Here is a 6,996-nt window from a genome sequence, read left to right as displayed (position 1 = left end):
CCTAAATGCAGGTAGAAAATACATGGAAAGAAGAAGCTAATGAAAATCCTAAAATGATAAAGATGGATTCAAAGTTGCAAAGCAAACTTTATCTCCTTGTATCTTCTCTTGTGTTCTTTGGTGTACGAGGCGTCACCTTCTATATAAATCTTGAAATTCTAGGCTTTAGTCGTTTGAGATCGGTTTCTTGAAGTTAGAAGCTAAAAACACGGAAAAAGAACTTCAAAAACTTGTGAGGATTAACTAGGTTTTGTGCATGAACCAAAATGATTTTGGAGCACTTGTTTTGCCTTCAGAAAAAAGGAAAAATACGGTTTAGTCCAAAAATATGTTAAAAAATACAAATTAGTCCATCCTGAGTTAACTAGGTACAATTTAGTCCAAAAATTATTTGAAATATGAAAAGTACACATATAACCTTTCTGATTTACAATTTAGTCCAAAAATTTACAGCTTAGTCCAAAATAACTCATGATGATGTCGGCAATTTTAAATAATATAAAAAAAATTAAAAACAATCTATCTTTCAAACTGTTTGTCCAAATTCGTAAAATTTATATATTCGGAAAGCTCTTTCCAAGAGCTACAAATAGAGTACACATACGACTATATAATTCTCATTTTTTAAAAATCTTAGTTTACATTGGTGTACAAACATGTACACATCTACAAAAATCTAGAAAATCCAAAGACAGTACAAGGAGCACCAGTTTGTACACCACATAAGAAAATACATAACCACACACAAATTTACTTTTTTGAGCTTATAAATCCCTAAAAATACATAACCACACACAAATTTACTTTTTTATGGAAAAATACACTAGTGCATCAATACATATACCCCCGCAAAACATTCCTAAAATCAATAATTCATAACCACACCCTAACCTTCTTTTTCATAAGATTGCAACATTGCACCAATATGTATACCTGCAAAACATGTATAAAAGATGCACCACAGTCAGAACTCCCACTATCCAAAAGATGCATGGTTAAAAACGATATGAGAAAAGAAATAGAGAAAAACCAATGCGCGTAGGAAATTATGTGAAGCAAAAGCTCATGCCACAAACCATTAAACATTCAAACCACATGCATTTCATCAAGTCCGGCAACTTAAATATCTGGCAAACTGAAAAAAAAAAGGTTCACGGACTACGTAACTCATTCATCAAGTACAAAATCTTAAATATTTACGAACTGAAGAAATGTTCACAGACTACTTAACTCATTGATCAAGTCCGACAACTTAAATATTTGAGAAACTGAAAATGGGTTCGCAGACTACTTAACTGCTGCATTAAGTGCATCTATGATAAGTTCAACAAAGCAATAATCAACCTTCAAAACGAACAAAGTATACTAATACACCCACTCAGTACTTTAAAGAGAACATGCAAATACCCACCGCGTTTTAAACAACACATTACACGCCTACTCAAAGGACACGACTTGTCCATTATGTAAACCCTACATCAATCGTGCAATATAAGTTCAGCCTAACATGCTTAATTACTAATTCGAGATTTCAAAGATAAATAAACAAAAATGTGGGCTCCTTTTTCTAGGACTTTCATGACTGCATCTACCAGGGTTTTCACCCTAGAAGAAGAGTCTTGCAAGGAGATGCACTCCTCTTCCTAGGAATAGGACTGCGCCGAACAGGAGAGGCACTGTAACAAGTGAGAATGTTTTCATCAAAGTTGCAGAGCCGGAGAACATAATGTGCACAATTCTTAACAATCAGCATGTGTACGTTTATGCGCGCACTAGCAATCAACATGTGTACAACTAAGTACACATTAACGAATCAACATGTGTACATTTATGTGCACATAAATAATCAACAGGTGTACAATTATGTACACATTAACTAAAAAAGCATGAAAGTTAAACTAGAGAAGCATCGTTGATGCTTCTCTAATAAATTAGTGAAGTCATCCAATGTTGAATCTTTATGTTATACCTAAACTTATGAAATAAATGTATGTTCGGTTTACGTAGGCTAAAAAAAATGTTGCAAAAGACAGGGCAACCAAAAAAAATTCCCTGAGCCTGTCAGTTAATATTATCTTACAGCAATGATAACGCATGCCTACAAAGAAATGGAAGAAGAAAGTCCATGTTGATAATAAAGCACAATATGAGGGGTACATTACAAGGGTGGTATGTTGATAAAAACCAACTACCCAAATAACTGCAATCCAAATTATTCTACTCATCAGACTTGGATATTTGGAGAAAGAAATGCATAATTACAATGGTAATGTATATTAGGTCGTAGGATGATCGATGTTATAGGGATATATCATTGGTTATTTCAAAAGCTATAATTACAAGGTAAATATGTTTCCTGAACTTCACAAACAACTGTGAGTCTAGTTGAAATGATCAATCATTTAAAATTTTCCTTAGATAAAATTACTAGTACGGAAAGTTGTCAGACAACTTGGTTACATATTTTTACCTTGTAAAATCATCCGACGTTTTACCCTCAGCAGCATCTTCCACAAAATATCCAGCAACTTATTTACATTACGTCTATATGAGTTCCTTAACGGGGCAGAAATCTCTTTACTGGTGTTTTCACCCCATAAATCTGCATGACCAATAGTAGGCCAGAACGAAAGAAAGCACAATATTATTCACACTCTGAATTGGATCTATAAAGGGTGCGCTGTTATGTATATATGTAATTTGTGTGACATGTGTACAATAATGTACACTTACAATATAAGTGTACTAATATGTACACGTATAATTTCTGTCGTAACCAACGGCCAGTGACTCATAGCATCACTGATTCGGCATCCAAGAAATGAAAAAACATTGTTCACCAAAATTTAATTAAGAGTCCTAAAGTGGAATATTATGCACACATGTAATTTATGTCACATGTGTACAACAATGTACACTTATATCATTGGTGTACCAATATGGACACATATAATTTATCAATAAATATATAAAAATAAATGCTATCTCTATCAAAATAACAATAAGGCTCTCACACAAGTTCAGCTTGTTCATTTGAAGCACTTAATCGGATATTCATCCATCATTCATTTGCTAAAGTAATCAGATTAGCATAATCATGATTATATCAGCAGAACAGTATCCTGATGTTCACAAAAAAAGGTGCTCGTCTTACTGGCTCGATTGTGTGAAAGTTTGCGCAACTTACTCATTTATGTGCCCCAGTTGACGCACAGATAATGCAAGTTTTGCATACTTATAGTTACCTTATGGTCGCTTTCTCATAGTTATATGATTGCATAACAATCAAGATATTCATTAAGAAATGGAAGACATTCTTTAAGAACGTTAAGAAGGTGTACCTTTCTACCAACAAATCTTTCTTTCAGTTCTCTAATATGATCTTGGACTTTTGGAAGTTCAAGTGCTCGAATGAACCGATCAGAATCTATAGCAATTGGAAACTGAAGTACCCATCCCAATGAAGGACAAAGAGGGACAAAAAAAATGAGAATGACATCTGATAACCACATTCGATTGATGCTCAAAACACTGGGTGCAAAGAATCAATAGGCAAATGAGAAATGTTCTGTCACAATTAAGACAACTCTAAAATTAGATAACTTTTTATGTAATTTAGAAAATAGTTAGGAGTTTCTTTTTCAGATTAAGCAATCATTGTAATCAATTCATGTAAAGCTTATAATTACATCTTAAAGAAGTATTATCTGAACTTATAAAAGAAGCGAGGGGAGCTCTCCTGCATAGAAGGAACTCTAGGCATATTTTATTTATTCAAAAACAAGTCAACATCGTAAAAATGAAGGAAATCAGATTCAAAATGAGACAGTCTCACACATTAACAGTCAACAAGTGTACTAACTATGTGAACATTAAACATCAAAAGGTGTACAACTATGTACACATTAACGACCAATATGTGTACAACTTTGTACATGTTAACAATTCAATAAAAAAATGTGCACAAACTGGAAAGAAAAGTGTTTAAAGTATCACATCACATGATAATCAAGATAACATGATAGTACTAACTTAGATCATTTTGCTTCAAAAACAGTCCTCACCTGATTCCCACAGACTCCTTTGTTCAAGTCATGAAAGTTGGTTCCGAAATCCACTTATAATACCTTCGTTAGCCAGGCATCTCACAACCTGATAGTAAAATTAGATATGAGAATCAGAACATGCTAGAGAAAAATCCAACTGGTATATGGTTTCAACTTGTCAAAATCCAGGCATGATAAACCCCCTAAACACCAGTACGCTATCTTTACTTTAGCAGGGTCAATGATTCCAGCTGCCATCAAATTTTCCTAACACCAGTACGCTATCTTTACCTTAGTATGGTCAATGATTCCAGCTGCCATCAAATTCTACTATTTACCAGTTGCAGCGTTGTACCCAAACTTGAAATTTTGGAGAGTACCTGAAGTAGAAATATAACAGCCAGTCAGCAGATGGAATACCAAGAACTATTGTGCTGGCAGAAGCAACTATACATGTACATGTAATCACCTCACCAAAAATGATCGAAGGACACTAAGAGCTACCTGGTCCCAATTTTATTATACTAATTTGGACTCACAATAGTCAACATCATGGAAATGATTAGGGTTGTCAATGGGTACCCATTACCCGAAACCGGAACCGGATCCGGTAGACTTGGGTCCGGTTTCGGGTCCTAAAGTTGGACCCATTAACAACTTAGGACCCGACGGGTAATTACCCGATTGGACCCGAATCTAATCGGGTCCAAACGGGTAATACCCGTTGGGTACCCGTTTATTCATACTCTATTCATGTTTTTGCTAGTTTTAGCTTTGATATTTTACTCGTTTTAAATTTTTCTCTTACATTTAATCTTTATTTAGTACATTAATAAGAAATAATAATAAATTTTTATAAAAGTTATTTAAATCCAAGCCAAAAAGAGAAAAATATTAAGTTTTTGAGGTTTTTTTAATAGTTTTCTTAAGACCCAATGGGTACCCGGATATTTAAACGGGTCCGGTTCTGGGTCCACAAATTTAGGAATCAGACCCGGAACCGTTAGGACCCGGACCCGACCTTTATAAGTAGGGTCCGGGTCCGGGTCTAGTGATACCCGGGAGGACCCGGACCCGTTGACACCCCTAGAAATGACCGTACGAATTTCAATAATTCTCCTAAATGAGCTATCAGATGCATAAAGATGACAAGCTACAGTGGTTCAGCTGAACTAACAAAAAAGTGGACTGCAATATTAGTTCCTTTTAACAAGAACTGAACCCTCCCATTTAGACATTTCATGCCGAAATCTATATTGTTGTCCAATTAACTCTAACTTATTTTGATAAAATGTTGACCGAAAGTTCATTTTTAACACTGAAATGCATGTGCAGAAGTGATTGGTACTGGGTGGGATTGAAAACCAAATGCATATTTATTACACTTGTGTAAAACTATGTACAAAACACATCTACAAAAAAGCATGAGGATCCAACATCCATACGCGTAAAACATGGCACATATATTCACGAGACAGGACAATAGTGTACAACTATGTACACATCTACAAAAATCCTGAAAATCCAACATTTATATCTATAAAACTTGTTATGCATCAATGAGAAGGGACAATGGTGTACAAAGATGTACACATCTAATAAAATCCTGAGAACAAAGATGTACACATCAATTACGCATTGCTTCCCAAATGAACAAAGACTATAAAAATGATAACAATAACTTATCTCTATGACAAAGAATTACTAGAACTCCGGCTCCAAACGGCATAATCAACGTCCCCTAGCCTACAGAGTTATCAATAAATTGTTCAAGGAGTTTAATTGTATAGTAAAAAATTAGGTTCATGTATGTAGTGACTATTAAATGATCCAAACTAGCTAAATACGTTACCAGAACAATTCATGATCGAATATTCAATCTAGACTAATTAAGCACTACATAATAATTGTGCTTTTATAATAGAGTAGAATAAATAAAAAATTGTTCATATTCCTCTTAGTGTTTATCGTTTACACAGTTCAAAATGTAATTCAATATCTTCCAGTCAAAATAAACTTCGATTAATTGATTCTAAACCACAAAACAAGATTGAAATCATATGAAATCTACTCACAAAATTGTTCTTCAAATTGAACCCGAAAAACACAAAAAGGCAGAAACAATTAGGTCTTATATCACATAACAAAAACAATTAGATCTAGAAAATTCTACCAAAATCATTTCTCTAATCTTCAAATTAAGCCTAAAATAAAAAATAAATAAATCACAGATCTATCAAAATCTAAAGCCTAGAAAACAAATTAACTGAAAGAAAGAAAAATCAAATTAATCATAAAAATGAAAAATGAAAAATAAGAACCGATCAAAAAAAAATCAAACATAAAAAAAACAGTAACCAAAAGATCAAAAGACAAACAAACATAAAAAAAAGTCGATCAAAAGATACAGAATCAATGAAAAATCAATAAAAGGTAATAAAAAATCAACCACTAACCTGGGAGAAAAGAGTCGTCTTCTTTAGTTTCAAAACATGATGTCTCTCCCCTTTGTTTCTCTATCCTGAAATTCTGAAATCTAAAAATGAAAATTTTTCCAAAATAGAATTTTATATGTGAAACAGCTTAAAACGTTATTAGGGGTATTACGAAAAAACTTATATTTTCTGAATCGGTAGAATTTGGAGTAACTTGTCCGATTTGGACCAAACTGCCGGGGACGGGGAATATTTGGACTAACTAGTACCAGACTTCGGATGAGTGGACTAAAGCGTTCAAAGCCCACTAATTTTGGGACTAATCGTCAATTTCTACTCAGAAAAATTGCAAAATTAATCGGGTCAACTGCCTTTGGCCTAATCGATTTTTCCGTCTTCATGTTTGGGTAAAAAGTTTCAAAATCATATAGAAATGCCACTGACAATTAGGGCTGCACAAGACCCGCCCACGATACCCAAACCCACCCGTACCCGCTAAATCCGTGGGTTTTTAA

At 33.9% G+C, this 6,996-nt stretch overlaps 1 long non-coding RNA gene across 3 annotated transcripts; it reads right to left on the bottom strand.

Moving 5' to 3' along the window:
* Positions 1-545: 545 nt before the first annotated feature.
* LOC113293592 lies at positions 546-6,617 on the bottom strand. 3 transcript variants are annotated; one of them, XR_003332383.1, is made up of 6 exons: positions 6,503-6,617; positions 4,338-4,426; positions 4,065-4,152; positions 3,342-3,568; positions 2,471-2,602; positions 546-933 (listed from the first exon to the last, which is right to left on the bottom strand). It is a non-coding gene; the product is annotated as an uncharacterized LOC113293592 (long non-coding RNA). The 3 variants fall into 3 exon arrangements; XR_003332384.1 differs by having other exon boundaries at positions 3,342-3,531; XR_003332385.1 differs by having other exon boundaries at positions 3,342-3,443.
* Positions 6,618-6,996: the final 379 nt, after the last annotated feature.

Source organism: Papaver somniferum, chromosome 7, assembly GCF_003573695.1.
Source record: "Papaver somniferum cultivar HN1 chromosome 7, ASM357369v1, whole genome shotgun sequence".
In the NCBI taxonomy this organism is placed as follows: Eukaryota; Viridiplantae; Streptophyta; class Magnoliopsida; order Ranunculales; family Papaveraceae; genus Papaver; species Papaver somniferum.
Note: the sequence above shows the minus strand (reverse complement) of the source record. Positions and strands in the feature narration are given on the sequence as shown.